The 19,716-nt window shown below is 35.1% G+C and overlaps 1 long non-coding RNA gene across 1 annotated transcript; it reads left to right on the top strand.

Moving 5' to 3' along the window:
- The first annotated feature begins 10,643 nt into the window (after positions 1-10,643).
- LOC111926088 (uncharacterized) lies at positions 10,644-12,791 on the top strand. Its single transcript, XR_015282890.1, has 3 exons — positions 10,644-10,870; positions 10,957-11,070; positions 11,168-12,791. It is a non-coding gene; the product is annotated as an uncharacterized LOC111926088 (long non-coding RNA).
- The last annotated feature ends 6,925 nt before the right edge of the window (positions 12,792-19,716 follow it).

A 19,716-nucleotide genomic window follows, 5' to 3' on the forward strand; every position in this document is an offset into this window, starting at 1 on the left:
GTCCTGAAGAATCATCCTCCAATGTATTTTTTCTGAAGTTGAATTAAAATGAGCATTGTCAATAGATTTTTTTTCTGAAGATGTTTTAAAGCTCCTGTGGTTTGTGTCTTGTGTTTGGTTTGTTTGGGCTGTTTTTGTTTTGTTTCTTTTTTTCCCCATGCACAATCCATTTCACAAAAGGCTAAGATGCTACAGCAGCAGGTAGAGCTTGAAATCTAAAGGAAAGAGAAGTCTAATACACCTCTTCTTTTGAGGCACACTTCCCTACAGGCCTTCTTCTATCACTACTGTGTCTCCAGGTATCAAATGGTACCTTTATAGCTCATTAAGACAAGTTGCTGAAAGTATTTTAATGTTTCAGATTATTGGAATCAATAGCTAAATGCAAGTGGGAGGCTGTGGACAAGATACTAAAAATCAAAGGAAGAAGAGCAAAATAACCAAGAAGGATCATGTCACATCTTACAGGGGTGTTTTGGTTTATATTTTAATTGTTTCATCCATGATTTCAAAATGTGTCAAAGACCAAATGCTAAAGATAAATAATGATTTGACAGTGTAGAAGTAAACACTGATTGCAAGAGTTTAAGGGAACTTCCAGTTTCCAGGACACGGGAAGTTCTTAAGCAATAGAAGGAAACACTGAATGCATTGATAAGACAGTGTAAAACTTGATTCAGTTAAAGTAATTTGGCAGAAAGAAGACAAAAAGAAATCAAGATAGATTTAGAAGCAAAGATTTTATGGTAACATAATCTGAATTAACTGCAGTTAACAATCAGTTTGCAAGCAAAGTGTTTTGGAGAGATTCATGGACTTCATTCTAGTCATGCTTTGTTCCTCATTTCACAAGTAGTATAGATGAAAGTATAAAATGTATAAAATGGCTGACAGGAAAATCTGAGATACAAAACCAAATACATTTAAAAGTATTTTGACAAAATATAAACTACTTCAGCAAGGTCTTGATAAATCTTTATTATTGTGAAGAGTTTTGGCCCTTCTATCTATTGAACATATACAAGAGAATTTCAACTGTAAATTTTATCATGGGTAATGAATATCTAAGTGAGAAGATTTTCTGCTAAAAGAAGCCTTTCATCCTAGAAAGAAAGAGACATTTTAAAACCAAAATCTGGAGTCCAAATTTAGATATATATAAACGAGACAAAAGGCCCTTGCTTTATAGAAGAAAAGTAAATACTACAAAACCCTTGTAGTGTTCTACCATGCCCCAAGCTATCATTTGAAAACTTTAGATTAATATCTATTGTAATCCTTTTAAATGTGACATAATACAAATTTTACCAGTACCACAGGAATCACTGAATTCTGCAGCCTGGGTTATGCAGCATCTTACACTGGGTGTAAGATTACCAGGTGTAATTTACATCATCCTTAAAAATCTACAACCCTTATACTGTATGAGAAGATCCTGACCTGTGCTGCAAGCAGTTAGTGCAGTTAGTTAGAACCACTTGTTAAAAACATTGAAATTTTGTAAACTGCCTGCAAAACAGAATAATTCCCTGCACCCGCTGCAAGTTTATTTTCTCTAGCTCCTGCTCTGTCTGCCAGAAAATCATTTCCCCAGGCACATCTTTTAATAGGTGGCATTTCTTTTGCCACTTTCTTACCTACTTGTTGGGCTGTCAATCTCTTCTCCTGGCCTGTGTTGTGTCCCAGTTCAGATGGTCCCTCTCTGCCTCTAGACCTGCTTGTTGTCACTGAGTGCCAGACCAGTAGAAAGGTGTTTGGACCCAGAACTGCCTTCCTGCTTCCCAGGAGCTTACATGATTGTGCTTTTCATAACCTTTGCAATGCCAATATTCACAGCCTGAAGGACTGTGTCTCATTTCTCTGACACTATAAATACATTTGGGTAAATTGGTGTAGATTAGCTATTTTTGTGGAATTTTTACATGTAAAAATATATGCAAAGATAATGGCAGGTCCAGATCAAGGAAAAACCATTAGAATCCCTTCCAAAAGACAGTGAATTTCTTGGCTAGCCTTTAGTAAATGGCTCTAAATCAATCAAAGCAAGATTTTGGACATCAGTGATGCCATAAGCATCTTGCCGTTGCATGTTGGCATCTGCTTTGGCGGCAGAAAGACTCTTCAGGTCATGATTTTGGGAAAAATTTTTCCATTACATCTTCAAAACATTGCAAAAGATGATCTCAAAAATTTTCTGAAATTTGGTTTTAAAAACAAATAAGGGAAATTTGTTTAAAAAAAATCTGGAACAACAGTGAATTGTCCTTTAAGAGCTACAGATTGTTTAAAAAAATGACATCTCTATTAACTTTTGCAGAACACTTTTCCTAGGAGGATGGCATCTAAAACGTGAATCTTTCCATTGAATAAAAAAATATAATTTAAAAAAAAATAAAATCCTGGAATTCACCTAGTATGTCTTGGATTTAATCCTGAAAGGAGATAAAATACAGATAGGTATTATGCCAATTAATAATCTGTCTGCAATCTCTATATTATAAAATCAATTTAATAAGTTTTAAGGAATTAAATTTTATCTTCACATTAGTACATGTCTTTTCATTTTCAGGTTACTTATTTCTGAAATGGCCATAAATACAACATTTATCAGGTCTTCTCTGATAACCAAGTGAAAAATGAGGTAATTAATGCATTTGGAAAAAAGTTTTCATTAGCATAGAATATTTCAGATACCGTATGAAAACAAAGCAGATGAGAAACAGTCGTTTTTGGATCAAATATTAAAAAATATATATTAGAAGGCTTTTATGATCTGCAGTGAAGAAAATATGGCTCCTGTTTATTGTCCATTTTCCTTTTCTTAATAAATTTACTTTTTTCAGCGTTATGCATGACTTAAGTTCCCTAGGAAAAAGAAGATATAAATTAATGCTATAGTAGTTTAACAAGGATATTTGCTTTGTAAAAAGAGAAACTACATGGATATGAAAAAAAAAGTCAATAATATCTTCAGCATAGATATCTGAAATATTTTCATTGGTTTAGTTTCACTTGGTCATCAGTTATAGAATTATTCATGCTCATACACACTGTCATTGTTTGCACACTCAGAGGTCGTGTTTACCCTACTCACCAACCTTGAGGCTCAGCAGGGTGAGTTATGTCATTGAACAGAAGAGGGTATTTTTAAATCAATATTTTTTAATCTCTGAGGGAGATCTTCTTTTTAGCTGTACAACATCTGGCAAAATCTTCAGTACCTCTGCTCAGCTGAGGATGAGTCTTACATTCATGATTTAACCTAAACCATGTTTTAAAAATGAAATTTAATGAGTAAGGGTATGATGAAAGATGATGTTTTCCAAAAGGAGGCTTTTCCTATTTCACACATCACTGCTACATTACTAGTCAGATTTTTCAGAAACTGTATCCAAACCCACAAGTTTAAATGCCTCTGTACTGACATTCTCTTAGTCATGGCATTAGAGTTGAGAGTTCAGATTGTCCTTGCTTTTCTTCATTGGATACCTCACCTCTTGGAGGTCAGCTTTCCTGCTGACTCCTGTGGAGATTAAGACTAGATGGAGATTAAGACACTGCAGAAAACTGGAGTTCCCACTTTGCCTGTGCCATTGGGTGTCTTCCACATAAAAAGCAGATTTTGAGGAAGATTGAGCCTTTCAGTGGAGTGGGCTCAAGTTGCTGCCATAGGATAAATTATTAAGTGGACTAACAGCCACTTCCACTCCTTTTTATTTGCAATTTGTTTAGGGTAAGGCTAAAAGCATACTCCAGTATTTAACAGGCATTTATATATAATATATGAGCACAACCATTCAGAGCCAAGCGAATATTTTTCCTGTGCATAGCATACTCCTTAAACAGATATTATAAAAGGAATAAAATTAAGTGTACTAACCATAAACATCTTAACCAAAAAAAATACAAAACCCCCAAAGAAAAAAGGAACATTGAAGAAGCAAATTATTTTCATTAATTATTTTTATTTTTAATTAAATATTTATTAATATTTAAATTTAACTAGTTTCTTTTGAATCCAAAAAATCCTGTACCTATAAGTAATTTTCAAACCCAAATTCATGAAGAAAAATAACCATAGGTAAACTGAAAATGAAAACTTGACTACATAACTCCAAGAACTTTATTCCAGGTTATAATGATTTTGATTTTGATATTGATTGTAATTAAAACCAAAAGCCAACATTAATCTCTTTTCAATTTTGTACTTTGTATCGAATCAAATGAAGTTTGTTGCATTACCAGGTATGTAATAGGTGTCATCAGAGCTAAATAGCACATGCAAGAAGCTAACCTTTTAAATTAGATAATCTTGTGATACTTTTTGCTAAAAGTGTCACAAATCAACAACAAGAAAAAAGTAGATCAACATATCAATGGAACATATTGTATCACAAAAAGATGTCTATGAAAGCTAGACACAATTAAATACAGAATTGGTGAATACAAAATGTCATAAATAAAATATCAAAACCAAAAAGCCAACTGTGATGAGTTATTTTAAATACATAGGAAGAAAATTATCCGTAAAAATTGGTAATTCAGGCAATTAAAGGGAACAAAGATGAAGTTTGACAAATAATTATATTAATATTAGTAAGTGCTCCAATAAGATTTTTACTTTCAGAATGGGAACTTATTATGTGAACAACACACTTGAAGTTTTCATGTAATTTGCTAGAGGGAAGAATTATTGTCATAGTCCAGAGACAAGTAGCACAACTCAGTTGATTGAGCTTGAAGCAGAAGTGCTTTTAAATTATGAGTCTAGTTGGAATTTATTTTTTTTTTCCTTTTGCAACACTATACTTGAGTCTGAAGCATGGACAAGGAATAAGGAACTGGCATTTTAGGTACTTTGCTTGACTGACACTCAGTGAAGCAACACCTTGATATAAATATTATATTCCATGGGACTGTATGAAGCAACAAGTTAACAGTCCCCTGCACTGTGCTGCTTCTGAGACCATCCCCTAAAAACAAAAACTAATGATTTTAGTTCTCATTACTTTCATTTAAAAGTAATGTTGATAGGTTTCTGCAAACTGGAGACATCACCAATAATTCTGCCTATAATGCAACCTGTAAAGTATCAAAATTGAGAAAAAATTGGAAATATTCCTTTTCACTGCAATTGATTTTTGGAGATGTTTTTGTGTCATCTTTTAGCAGTAAAATGTCATACTACACAGCTAACAGAAAATGGGTTACAAAAATTAGTACAGTACATACCTTTCCAGAGTTCTACAGAAACAGGTAAGGTCAGATGTTTCAAGAGAGTTAAGCTCTCACTTAGCTCATTGAAGTCTAACATTTTTTTATGCTTCATATCTTATTTGTTCTTACTGGGATCTGTTCAAAGCAAAACTCCCTTAACAATCCTATCTGCAACCCTATTTTACCAGCATGCAAGAATGGAAAGAAAACTGTTATCAGGATTAGAAATACACACTGTAAATAAATGTTAACAGTATAAGAAAAATAATTACAAATGGTTCAAGACTTATTAGGTTTACAATTTGGATAAGTTTTCTGAGCACTTACATGCTGTTTCACACCTTTAATGAAAAAAGAAACAATAGAAAAGAGACATTGGATACCCTTTGGTGTAGAAGTCATATATTTAAACTCTCTAAATCCTGACCTGAGCCTGAAGTTTACCCCATATGGAGATTAATCATCTATCAATGTTCAAGTACTACAAGTAGGATTGTAAAAAAAATACAGACAAGGGTTTTAACAGTAAAAAATGACTTAAAGCATTTTTGACTTATCTATATCTCTTTGCTTTTCCAAAGGTGGAATTCATCTTGAGGGCAATTCTGCTATCTACAGTTTGACTTAGATGTAATAATTTTGTAAAATTCTCAGTTTTATCATTGCATGTGAAAAAGAGAATATAGAATTTGAAGCAATGATTGTAAAACAAAGAATTATAACATAACACTACTGTCTCCTCAGAATAAAAAAAAAAATATATATTATTAAAGGGAAGCATCTTCCTTTCTCCCTTTGAAAAATGTGGCATAGAATATTAAAGTTTCCTTTTCTTCAAGAACTGCCTGGTTCATACTCAGAGGAGATCCTCCAAAACTTTTATTGGTTTAGCCAGATCTTAACAAATCTGCTTACAGTAGGGCAGCAATCTTCTATTTTGCTGTAATTGTGGGCCCAAGTATATAGTAATTCATTAAACTCTGTTTTGGGACCTCATCACCAAGACCAGAAGAGGACCAACAGGAGGCTGTTGGGACTTATGGAGTGGTAATAATTTCTACTTCATCTGTCTCTCTCTGTTACTCTTTCTCTCCTCCCACCTTTTCCTATTTCTCTCTCTCTCTCTCCCTCACATTTAATGTTAAATAAAATCCATACTATTGACTTTGGCATATAGTCTCCTTTGCACCTTAATTTTGGCAGAGGAAGCTTTTTAACGGTTTCAATAACCAGATCGTAACACAGTAATATGATTTATGCTGCTAGAGCAGTGCCATGCCCACAGTCTGCCTGTATTGCTTTAAGACAATCTAAAATCCAGCAAGGGAAGCCATCTACAACAACAACCCTACTTGTAACAGGCCCATGTATGGTACTTTCCTTGGGTCTGCCTCACCCATTAATGTCTTTCTACTGTGTTAGAAATGTAGACAGATTTTTAAAAACTTTCACTGTATTTTTCAGACAAAATTATTAATCTTTGGTACAGGTTTGGGGGTTTTGACAGGTTATTTTTTTTTCTGGTCTATATTTTACACTATATTGTGGTAATATAAAGCAGTTTAAAACTTCATCTTTCAGTTTCATGCTGAGAGAGAACTCAGGATACAGGTCTTCTTACTCTGTTCCAACCTGGCAATGAATTCTAAGAAACCAGATTTCTGATTCCTCTCAAGCATGTTGCAGGTTAAAAACTATGTATTTGTCTTCCAAAACCTTCAAACTTGTACCATTTTTGTTGTTATTGCCCTCTCAAATGATGACAGATATTATCATTCAATGCTGGCAACAGCACTTTGCCAAAGCACTATCTCAAACCATCAGAGAAAATTATAAGTGAGGAAGATGATAGTCTGTCTCAGCTACTGCTGTGAGATGCTAGGAGCATCATTTGTTACACAGCCTTATGATCCTCAACTCAAAAAGAAGTTATTTTCTTATTTTCCTAGCATCCTTTTGAGTGGGAAACAAGAGCAAATACTTGTGCTGAATTGCTTTTAAAATTATTCCAATTCCAAGGTTACTTCTATTTGATAATCCCAAAGAAATGCCTACAAAAATAAATGTGGGTATTTAAAAGTGTTTTCCTTTCAATTGTTTTGTTAAAGTACAAGTTTTAAAATGTGAGTTCTGCAATTTCCAGACAATTGCAATCTTGGGGCTTTTTTCATATATCCCTGATAAGAATTTTTTTATTTTTTTTTTTATCAGGGACTGTTGTGAATTTAAATGTAGAGTTAATTTAATCTGACAATAGCACAATCTCTTCAGCCTTGTAAAACTGATGGCTTTCTATGAAGGTGTAACTTAAAGGACTGAAAAGTGATTATATTAATTCCCAGTGCCTGAAGCAACCTCTCTAAATTAAAGCTCTCATTTGAGTAAATCTCGAACTATTTGGAAAAACAACTCAAACTGTTTGCTGCAGAGAAATACAATGCTTTTAAAAACTAAGGTAATAACATTTGCTCAGTTTCTTTAGAATTCATGTGAAAAAAAACTCCAACATGATTAATAACAAGTATCTGAAAGAGGCCATCTGAGGAAACCATGGCCACCACGTGGTCCAGGAGACAAAGGCAGCAGCCTCTCTCTGAGAATGAGGCAAGGGTATTTTAGGAAAATCTGTCCAGAATGTAACTCACCTTCTATTCGAGGTGCATATTTTGCTGATCCTTTCCCCAGGTTTGAGATGATTGTTGGTGTCACACCAGTGATGCTGAAGTCAATGCCCACTGGAGATGGCTCCTACAGGGAGCAGCCTGGCTGCTGACAGACCGCAGCCAAAGGCAGGTTCAGCTCCAGCTGGGTCTGCCTGCAGATCAGCTGGAGCCTGGGACTGCTGCCTTGTACAAAGATTTCATTACTATCCCCACTAATAGAAGTTAGATGCTAACCCACCCTCCCTCTGGGATTTCCCCAGCTGAGAGTGAAGGAGCCAGGATGAATATAAGGAAGGCAGGGAGCAAGGTGCTGGGCATGAGGGGAATTAACCACTCACACTACCAAAGCTGCCTTAGGCCAGCTGTCTGGGACCCCAAATCCATCAGGAAACCTATGGAATCAAAAATTATTAATTAAGTAAGAATCTTCAGGCTTAGATGGTGAAGAGAAGAGGGTATTAACTGAGGAGAATCTGACAGAGGGAATGTTCTTCCACTGGTAGAATTAATAAGGCAGGAAATTTCTTAAAACTCATTTAATTCCCTCTCCCCTCTGTCATAATAGTGATTAGTACAAGAGATACAGCGTGATTAAGATCCCTGCAGAAGAAAAGAATAATATTAAGTCAAAAGATAGTTATGACACAAATTAAAAGCATAAATGAGACATGAACATGCTTTCTATTAACATATGCTATAGCACATTTATGCTGTTTTGTATTTGTTTCTTTATGATTCCTGACTCCAGATGACATATTCCAGTAGTGACCACATACAAGATACAGCCTGAGAGTAGTATACTGGCACCTCTGGAGAAGAATCTACCTTCTGCTACACTGTCTGTAATTTTAAATATGCAACAATGAGAATTATTTTTTTGTTGACTGACAAATGATAATCAAAAACAATGACATTAGGATACTTTTACTTTTCCTATTTTTTTTTCTTTTTTCTGTTGACCAAAGGATTTGTTCCCCTACCATGAATTCAAAAACGCTTTTGATGGGTAGCAATTGTCCAAAACTAATGGCTGAAGCTGGACTTTAAATCCTGTTCAGTGGTCCAGAATGAGTAGGAAAATGTTCTCAACATCTTAAGCTTGATAGGGACATTGAAATTAATGTTGGTCATTACTCTAATAAATATTTATATTAATTCATTGTGTTTGGTACACAACATACACATGCTTATACATAGAAGGATATCTGGATTTTGTTAAAAACTTAACTCCACAAGCTCACCAGAAAAACAGGATCTCACTAGTATCAGTGGTCCCTTAACAGGGGAAAATCCCTCCTTACGTAAGAAACCATAACATAACATGGAACAGCATTCCATGTGCCTTCAAAAACTATTACTCACACACAACTTTTCAGAGTCAAACACGACTGTTCACCCTTTCATTTTAAATTTTCCTTTGTGTACATCTCCCTTAGGGGGACTTAATGGGAATATTTGTCTTCTGTATTGAAATATAGTACCAAGAGCACAAAGCTGTAAATAGTGTATTGTATATTTGCATCATCTAAAGTACAAGTTGACTCTATAACCCAGATTATTTTCCCTTAATAGATTTTTGAATTCCAGACTGCAGCAGTTCTGCACACAGTAAAAATCTGCTTGCTGCATTGCTGACATTGGTATGTACAGGATGATGCCTACTAAGACAGGAGGGTGCCAAGGCACATCTGATCTATTATGGGTCTGCAGAATGGCATAAATCATTCACAGGATTGAGAAGGAACAATAGAATATCTCACAGTACAAATTGAAAAATTGCACTTCTAGGATAATGCAGACATTTATGCTCATGACTGACTGATTTAAACCATACAACAACTCCAGCAATTGTATTTTTTGCAATAACATAGTCACATTTTATCAGGAAACGTGGACAAGGCTCCTCTGCAGCAGCTAAGTATAGATACTGGTTATTGTAGCCTATTAATATTTTCTGCAAATTCAATAAGCTTTTAAAGTACAATACTGTTCTAAGGAATCTCAGAATGAGCTGTATGTACCACACTATTAAGAAATTAAAGTTTGGCAGCAGTAATTCAAAATTGAATTAACCCTCCCTGCCTCGAGGTATGAGATCAAAATAGCTGAAGCTGGAGTATAGTATCTCTGGAGTAGATAACAAGAAAATTTGCAGTAGGAGAAAAACTCATGGAAGAAGATGAGGGAAGAGAGTTTGGAAGGAATCTGACACCAGTTTGAGACTGATAGTGGAGTTTAGGGAAGCAGTAAGGTTGGGGAGCCACACAAGTTTCCAAGATGCAGCTAATGGGAAAACTAGGAACACAGATGGTGAGAAAAAATGGCCCTGCCTTAAGTGTTGGATTAATTTCTCCAACTGCAACATAACTTTAATTTTTTTTTCTTCCAACCAGCCTCAAATCCAGGTGTCTCCCATTGTGTTTGCATTGGCTATATCATTAAGACCATTGGCATTCTGCCCTGGTGTGCTCTTTGGCTGTCTGGGAGCTTTATTCCTGCTAGCAGATCCTCTTGTGCCCATTCTCTTGTGCCTCTGCACCTTCTTTATCTGAGAATTGTCCTTTGTTTTAGTTCTGGGTTAAGCTTGGTTTTCCCACCCAGCTGCTCCCTTACTCCTTCTCCTCAACAGAACAAAGGGAAAAGATGAGATTAAAAAGCCTGTGGGCCAAGATAAAGATCACCTATCAATTATTGTGAAGGGAAAAGCAGACTCAGCTGGGGGAAATTAGTGTAGCTTATTGCCAAACAAAGCCAAAGTAGAATGGTAAGAAACAGAAAACCAGCTTCATTCCACCACTTGCTGCTTCCCAGGCCCAATTTCACTCCTGACTTTTCTACCTGTCCCATGACTGGCAGGATGGGTGGGGAATGGGACTTTATGGTTAGTCCATACCAGCCTCTGCTATTCATTCAGTATTTTGAACTTCACGGATGTCAGCAGTGCTCCTGTGAGTGAAATGACCACAGGCAAGAGGACTAGGAAATTTGGTGTAAGTTGAAAAAAGAAAACAAAGAGAAAAAAAAAAATATTATTCCCTGGGTAAATCTGACAGTTATTCTTATGATTTCTTTTCAGAGACCTGGAAAAGTGAGTATTCTAAAAATATATTTCTGGCAAATGGATGAAGTTATGCTGTTCTTTTATGTATTTTCACAAATGTTCTTGAGATTGTTACTTCTGTCCTGGCAGGTAAAATTAAAATTAATAAATGACAGTTTTCCTATATTTTCTTATAATTTATATTTCAGATTCATTACATTTATTTAATATATTCTTTACATTTCAGTTTTATCTGCATTCACAGTAAAACAGATGCTCTCCTACATGTCTGAAACACTCCAGAAGAAACTGCCTTTTTGCACTACAGAATAAATTAAAATTGCCAAAAACTAGGGAATGAACTTTATGATTAACCAGCAGACAGTATGAGTATGTCTGGTTAATTTATGACCTTGAATCCAGGAGAAATATTTCAAGAAATTGTTTCACTTTCCAAGGAAAAACTTTTCGTGGCATGCTGTTTTATAGTTTTAAACCTATTATTTTGTGTTGCATAATGATTGATGAAACTGATATAGAGATATTTATATATTGGTAGTTTAGACTTGCAGAAAGCCACAAAAAGTAGTTTTCTTCCTGTAACTGGAATGTGAGAAAAACCTGAAGCCTTCAAAGAGTAGAAATCTACTTATGGCATTTCTAGACTGATTAACCTCTGTTTGTTTTTCTGCTTATTTCAGAAGATTCATAAAACATAATTTCATTACTTTGTTTGGAGTTTTCTATTTGTTTATGTGAGAACCTGGCCAAATGTTCTATTGAGCTACTTTTTTATGAGTCCTATTTCATAAGAAACTCAATATCGTCTTTCCAATAGTAAACAAAAATTGGGTTTGATATTATATTTACCACCAAAATAGCTGCAGCTAATTTAGTTATAGTTAATGGAGTACATTAATCCTGTATAAATTCTTTAGCTTCCTAAGTGTATTACAATAAACAGTGTGCACTTTAAAACATTTAGTTGACAAATTTCAGTAAAATTGTGCATTTACACTTCAGCCTAGTTTATATAAACTGTAGTTTATGGTTCAAGCCTAAGTTCTGAGTATATAGAATATATGTATCAAGACTAAATAATAATTTAAAAAATGGAAAACAGTGACATTATTTGTATGTTTTGTAAAATAAGCCATCCATTTATTGGTCTCTATTTCTGTAAGTCTGGAATTTCCTCTTACATCACTTTTCTCATTCTTTCATAGATTCCTCTCAAATATAGAGATACATAATGTACTATGAAAAAGAACTTAACCTGATAAAACATTTGCTGAGAAGGACAAGTAGATGTTTTCTTCAAGCAATCAGGATGGGAAGGGATTTAAATGTTTCATATTATGTACAAAGTTCAGCATTTAAAGCCACAGCCATGCAAACACCTTGAATTAATACCTCCTTTTTACAGAACTTTTCATGGAAGAAAGAGCAAAGTGCACACTTTATTTGTTGGAAGAATTCATCTCACATTAAATTTGGCTATGCAATCCATATATCATTACAGTGTATACAGCAGTGCCTTTTTACTGAAGAATTATCTGTCATACTCCATAATGAGCTGCACTTTCACAAGTATATTGTATAGATTTTTATAACAGCACCTCATTGGTTTTGTAATCCTTTTTCCTTAAGAGCAGTCATCCTTTTATGAAATGTTCAATACTTTGGAAAACAGGAAGGTTATTTGGTATTCAAGTTTCTTTCGTGGTCCTTCAAACTGAAGAGCCTGAAAAGTTTCTACAGCTTACACTTTATGGTTTACTCCCTACAGATGTTTTCCTATTGTACACTGGCAGGTACAATAAAAACACCTCTGCTTCAAACTAAAAATAAAGCAGTTATCTTATACCATTTTTTATAGAGTGAGTTGTTTTGGGTTTTTTTTTTCCCAGATTGGCTATCCTTAGTTTCACCTTTCTTGTTAGAAGAGGTAAGCCACTCAGACCATCTTGGTCAATGGTAAACAAAAACTTGGCTTGAGTTTGGTGGAGCTTGGGGGAGTTCTGCTTCACCAACAGGAGAAAAGATTGTTTTATATTAGCAATAAGCCCTGACATCAGACTAATTTCTACTTTTGATGTTAAGTCCACAAAATATCTTTAAAGAGATTTTTTCAGCTGCTGCTTAATTTGTCAGGTTCTTCGTCCACATAAGCACTGATGTTTTGACATTGCTGAAGTTCTGCTTCCATTCACATTAGAATTTCCTTCTGTTTTGACATCACAGATATAACCCACATTAAGTGCTTTTTTCCATGCTCATCACTGCACATGATCCACAGGACCTTAGAGCATTGTTCTGATCCTGTGCTATCCACAAATTGAGACTCCTAGGCTCACAGCTTCTTCTCAAACTTGACCAAATTCCAGCAGTTTAAGCTTCACTGCCGAATGTCTCTGCGTTCTTTTCCTCAAGGTTGGGATTAATGAGCGAGAGAGATGGTTTTCATGTTTGGACTCAGCTGTTTATGGTTTTTTATCTATAATACATTCTCACAGACAGTGAGTTTGTCTACACACTAAGCTAACAGTCCAGAAAAATGGAGCCTCAGGTATCTTTCACCAAGGCCTTTTAAGTGTCAACTACCTAATTATAAAATGCCAACTAATTTATTTTTACTTATAATCCAGTAACCAAGCACCCATGTTCCACAGTGTGGATTTTTCTGTCCAGTCACACAATATCATCCAAAGCCCAAGAAGAAGTGAAAGAACAAGGCAAGCTAATGCCCTAAAACCTCAATCTTGTTACATATATATTACTATATTCTAAAACCTTAAAGTCAAAATTTTCCACCAAGTGATATAACACACTTCTATTCAAACTATACACTAACAGTTTCAGTTCTATCAATTTTGAAGCCTTTTCCATGGCCTCAGGTCAAATACATGGTTCTCTTGTGGGTCTCTGCCTATCATCACAGAAAGCATGAAATTCTCTGTGTCCAGGGTTCCAACACTTCACTTCCATGTACATTTCATATTAAGTTGACTCAAATTCACATGCAAACTGACTCCTTTAGTATTTTGACAAACTAAACATACAAATACAATCAGGAAAGTAAATCCTAGCAAAATATATTGGATACATGTTATTACAGTTACTTGTTACATGGATGGAAGTGATATGTGAATTTAAATGACAGTTTGCATTTCTAAAAGTACTGTTTCCTGTTAATCTCAGGACCTCCCTCCATTGTAGAACTGCAGTAACCACTTAGGAATAAGCAGAAAGAAGTCATACCTTCATCATGTCATTTTGGAAGACAGGAAGTTACAAAAGTTAATAGAAATTATTACAATTCTGCCAATCCAGAAGACAGAGTGGATATTTTCTTAGTTGTGACTCTCTTGTCCTGGTCAATGTGATGCTCTGAAGAGAGGTCCTGGTCATTGTCTGATTGTTATTGCTTCCAGCTTCTGAACTCCCTCTGTTTCCATGCTCCACACAGAGACACATAAGGTAATGTGAACTATCCCATGTCAAAAACTTGGTGATTTCACACATGAACTTGCTTCCAAAATCTTAACCACAAATTGAGGCAATCTTGCAGAAGACACTGAAACCAAAGCCAATTGAGAACATATGTCCCTATACCATTTTATTAAAATTTTGCAGAAGATATTAAGACCATGGAAATGAGTAAAAACAGAAAATTAGCAGCTCAACAAAATCTGATATTTCGGGTAATTTTTGTTTCTAGGTTTAGATTGCTGTAACACATCCATGTTATCTCAATGTTCTTCAAAGTTGTCCTGGTTTATCAACAGTGTAATTTGGCACAAAAATTGTGTGATGATGATTCTGTCTTCTAAAGGTCAGATGAGGAATAGCAGCACATTTTTTCTCAAAAGATTTTGAGATCCTTCAGAAACTTCTGAGGAGGAAGCTCTGGGAAAGGAACTTTACATCTTTATCTGAGATGAGAAGCAGGATTAAAAACTTATTATTAGCCTTAATTTCACTGTTCCTCCTCAGAAATAAGTACTACCTAGGTTGGATTTTTTTTTTTTTTTTTTTTTTTTTTTTTTTTTTTTTTTTTTTTTTTTTTTAATTTAAAAGCTCAGTTGTTGAGCCATTTCTGTAATCTGTCAGATGTAGCTGGAATTTTGTTACAGGTGGTCCAAGGCTATTCAAGTTCTAAGATATTCTGATTGTTATAAAAGAAGAAAGGAAAGCTTCTTCATTCTGTTCAATGGAATGAATTTCACTTTGTCTTAATGAGTTAAAGAATAGCAGTGCTGCAAAGGCAACACAGGTATCATGATACAAATCAACCTAGTTATACAGGAAGAAAAATCAAATAAATGTGGACTAAATATTACAATAATTTTTACAACAGGAACCAAAGTCTGTCTCCTCCACTCTATCAAAACAGTTTAAGTATCAAATTACAGCAATATGCACTTACTTGGTCTAGTTTTCTAGTTTTCTGCAAAACCTTCTAGTTGTTGTTTCCTTACAAAAGTGAGGCAAGTGTTCCCCAACTGAAATTTGAGTATTAGCCTCTTTTGTGTAGCAAGGCATGTGTTTGTCCCACAAGAAGAGATGAGCCAAGTCTGATTCATCTGGCCAGGAGATTTATTCCTACAGGTTCAAGATTCATGGGAAATAGTTTACACTTCTGATCCTTATGGTGCTAAAAAAAAAATCATCAGTATGATAGAAAATAAGCTTAGAATGATTCAGCTTTTTTACTACAGCCTAGCTAAGACCTTGGAAGAAATGATTCCTTGGTTCATCTTAATGGGAAACAAAATCATAATTGAAGTGTGTGGGCCCTCATTGCCAGCTATTCAAATAATGATTAAAGTGTATGAAATTAAAAGCAGAGATCACATCATGATAATGTGATTTTATCATGAGTGCATTTTGGCATCATATGTAGCTGGCCTTGGGTTATGAGTGGTTTGAAAGAGCACAACCACTTATTTTTCAAGCTTCCTAAGGCAAAAATTTTACCGCCAGAATTGTCTGATTTCTACTCCTAGTTGTCTGAATTGAAATGAAAAGGAAGAAAGAATATCATTGGAAGCAGTACTCTTATAGGGTGTTTTAATCTAGAGGCAATTTGTATAAAAATTTTCACCGTCTATAAGAACCTATGCTATATTTAGACAATGAGCACTTTGCATTTCACATACAGCTAATGTACTCTCCTTCCAAGGTATAACTGGTTTAAACGTTATTTTAGGTGAATAAAGATAAACATTTTGATATACAGAACAACTAATAATCTTCTGAAAGATTTATCTGTGTTATGATATTTTTTAATGGCTTCATCTGTAGATAATGTATATTTCAACTATGTATTTTCACCACACATATTCTATTTCTGAAGAAGTAAGGTATTTTATAGAAATATGTATTACATGCAAGGGAATTCAGTCATTTATCCAGTTATTTATAATGTTGCAAAATCAAGTATATTTAGCACAGCCCTTGCACACCTGTTCATGTCTTCCTATTACCCAACAGGTTTAAGCAAATTGAAAGTTGATTGCATTTTTCAAAAACTACTAAGCAGACTTAAACACATAAAAACACACACACATAAAAAACAGAGTTAATTTTTGCAATAATCTGACATTTTATAATTGACTATTTTTAGTTTTTACATGGAGAATTAGGTTTTTTAAATGCAAATGTATTTACAAAATAATTGGATAATTTCCTGTGTTATTCTCATAAAAATTAGCCAAGACTTCAAACTGAGATATTACTTACCTTAGTAACTTCTAATTCACTTGTTACAGTGCTGTGAATGGCAGGCAATAATAATCCAATTAACCCTATAGGTGCTGGATAAAGGGACAGGCTTTTCTGACCCATTCTATTAGATCCTCAGCAAGTTTGCCAACTGCACCAGCCTGTGTGGTGAGGTTGACAGGCTCAGGAAGGAAGGGAGGACATCCAGAGGGACCTTGTCAGGTTTGAGATGTGGGTCCCTGCCAACCTCACGAAGTCCAACAAGGCCAAGTGTGAGGTCTTGTCCTGGGCTGGGGTCATCCCAAGCACAAGCACAGGCTGGGTGGTGAAGGGATCGAGACAAGCCCTGGGAAAATGACCTGGGGATGTTTGTGGACAAAAAGCTCAACAAGACTCAGCAATGTGCTCTTGCATGCCGGAAAATCAACCATGTCTGGGCTGCATCGCAAAAGGCTGGGTCAGCACCTTGAGGAAGGTGATTCTGCCCCTCTACTCTGCTCTTGTGAGACCCACTGAAGTAGTTTTCTGCTCCAGATTTTTCACAACGATCATTTATCAAAAAAGAAATTATTTTATCTTCTGAAAGTCTTATTTTTTTAATAAAACTTTGTGGTATTTGAAATTGATGAAGTTCTATTTGGTCACAGAAAAAATCTAATAATGTGATTAAATTATTTTAAATTAGTTTATTCTAGTCAGCCTTTTACTTTTATTTATTCCTTAGACTTCAACATACTGTGAATTGAGACTGTGCATCCATATTATCTATACTTGTGCTTAAAAGGGACACAGACTTAATGAAGACAGGTCTGAAAATAAATTATGATTACTTACACTTAGCATAAGCTACATTCACCTAAGTTACAGATCATTTTCCTTCATAACTGATTCAACCTCTTATCAACACCTATTGCAAAAGGCAGTCCAGATGACCCCTTAGTGATTTCTCAGTGTCATGAGAAAACCTTATGAGATCAGAACAAAGGCTATGCACAGCTGCAGTACACAATCTTCTGGGTCAGGGCAGGATACAAACCTCCTCTGCATGTCCTCAGCGTTTGTGGTGACCAGGATGCCTGGCAGAATGCTGCTTAGGAGAATTGACACAGAAGGAAAAACAGCAATAATTTATTATTTTAGGAAAGCTGCTTCTACTATAAATACATCTAGGAATTCTTGCTTATACCTCAGGCTCAAATACTGATATTTAATTAGCTACTATAATATATATATTTATATATTTATGAAATGTACTAAAGCAGAAACATCGATATCTGCAATTTTAGAAGAGAAATTAATTGTTAGGTACTGTCCTTTTGTTTGCTTGAATTTCAGCCTCTCTGCCTATCATTTTCTCTGTAATATCTCAGACCTTTTAAGAAGCTAAATTACACTGATTTTTCTAAGTGACAAAGCATTGTAATGCAAGTTGAATTATCACTAATACAACTTCTGGCAATGTTTAATAATTTCAAAGATGATTTCATCACAAATGTTTTGAACACTCTTATGCAATGGCCTGGAAATATAAAGACCAGTTTTATGTGACACTTTTCAGGAAATTGCTTGATGAAAAATATTACTTATATTAATCTTAAATAGCTTATGAACATCTAGACTATGAACATCTAGGAAAGATCTTTATACTCTTCAGCATAAATTGACGTTATGCATAATGTCTGGATGGCAAGAAAACAGATGATCTGTGATAACAGTTCAATCAAAATTGCATAAAGTCTAATGGTGCTCTTAAAATACAATACAGTTCTCCTAATGGCAGTTCTACCCCTGGTGTGAATTTTGGATAGATTAGCTTTCTGACTGGAAACAAATGAATTCTTGAAACTAAATGTCAGAATTTAAATTTTTACTTAGTAAAACAATCCCCAGTCAGCTACAAGGCTATGGAACACCTGTGTTCACAGCCCATCAGTTCACTCTAGCTCTCACTTACTGTGTCAGAAATCTAGGTGACAAAGTACTTACTCTCATTTCAGTTGAGACTCTCAGAGGCTTTGAGGTTTCTTAATCCTTAGAAAGCTTCTTCTGCTTATATGAGATAAAGTAGTGATCCCTCAGGACTATCAACTTTGCCTCTTTGTCCATCTCTGTAAGAAGATGGATAGCCATTTCATATATTTCCCTCTTATGGAAAATTGTTGGCACTATTTCTACAAGGTCCATTTAAACTGTCTTACCCATTGAACAAAGATTTTTGTTCTGACAATAAATTTTATTTCAGAGGATGAAATTAACAACAAGATTAATGTTTTTTAGCTAACACATGGAACAGGAATATAAAGTTGTCCTTCCACCTTTGATGACCTGACAGTAATATTTGGCTGTGACAGCAGGATTTTCACTTTAGGATCAGCTGATTAGACAATTTAATTCTGAAGTTTAGACAATTTCATGTCAGAAAAAAGGCAGGACTGGAGAAAGTTTGAATGTTTCCAATTCACTTCCCCCATTAACACAAGTTTGTGTCATCTCACCATCACAGCTTAATATATATATTTTGTCACCCTTCTCTAAATTGATTCCTACATCCTTCAGGTGTCCAGATGAGATTCAGAGCTTGATGGACAGCTATTAAATGCCACTGTCATGAGCAAAAAGACTGTCTGGTCTGACTGCTGACAGCTATACCCTGAGTGCTCATTCCCATAACCTGTGCAAATAACAGTGAATTGAATTTCCTCTGCATGCTCACCTTTTGGAATGATTAATGATCTTAGAAACAGCACTTTTCCTGGTAGGCCATCAGCCATTAGTTATGACTAAAGAAAACACATGTTTCCAGCTGTAGAGAAATTTTGTCCCCAGAATACCTCAGCAGTGGGAACAGACAAAATTTTCAGGAAAGCACAGATGCCCAGAGAGGCTTTCAAAAAATAAAAGGCATGTCTTTTTGACAAGGCGAGCAGAGTTTTGCAGACAAATTAAAATCTGAAAGGTGTCTGTCAGGGCATGGTGTCTGACAAGAGCAGAAGTTATGAGTATTGTAGCTCTGTTATGACCATGACTTTAATGACTCTTCAGAGCGCAACCTTACCTAAAATATTGTGT

The sequence above is a fragment of the Cyanistes caeruleus genome, chromosome 2 (assembly GCF_971803275.1).
Source record: "Cyanistes caeruleus chromosome 2, bCyaCae1.hap1.1, whole genome shotgun sequence".
In the NCBI taxonomy this organism is placed as follows: domain Eukaryota; kingdom Metazoa; phylum Chordata; class Aves; order Passeriformes; family Paridae; genus Cyanistes; species Cyanistes caeruleus.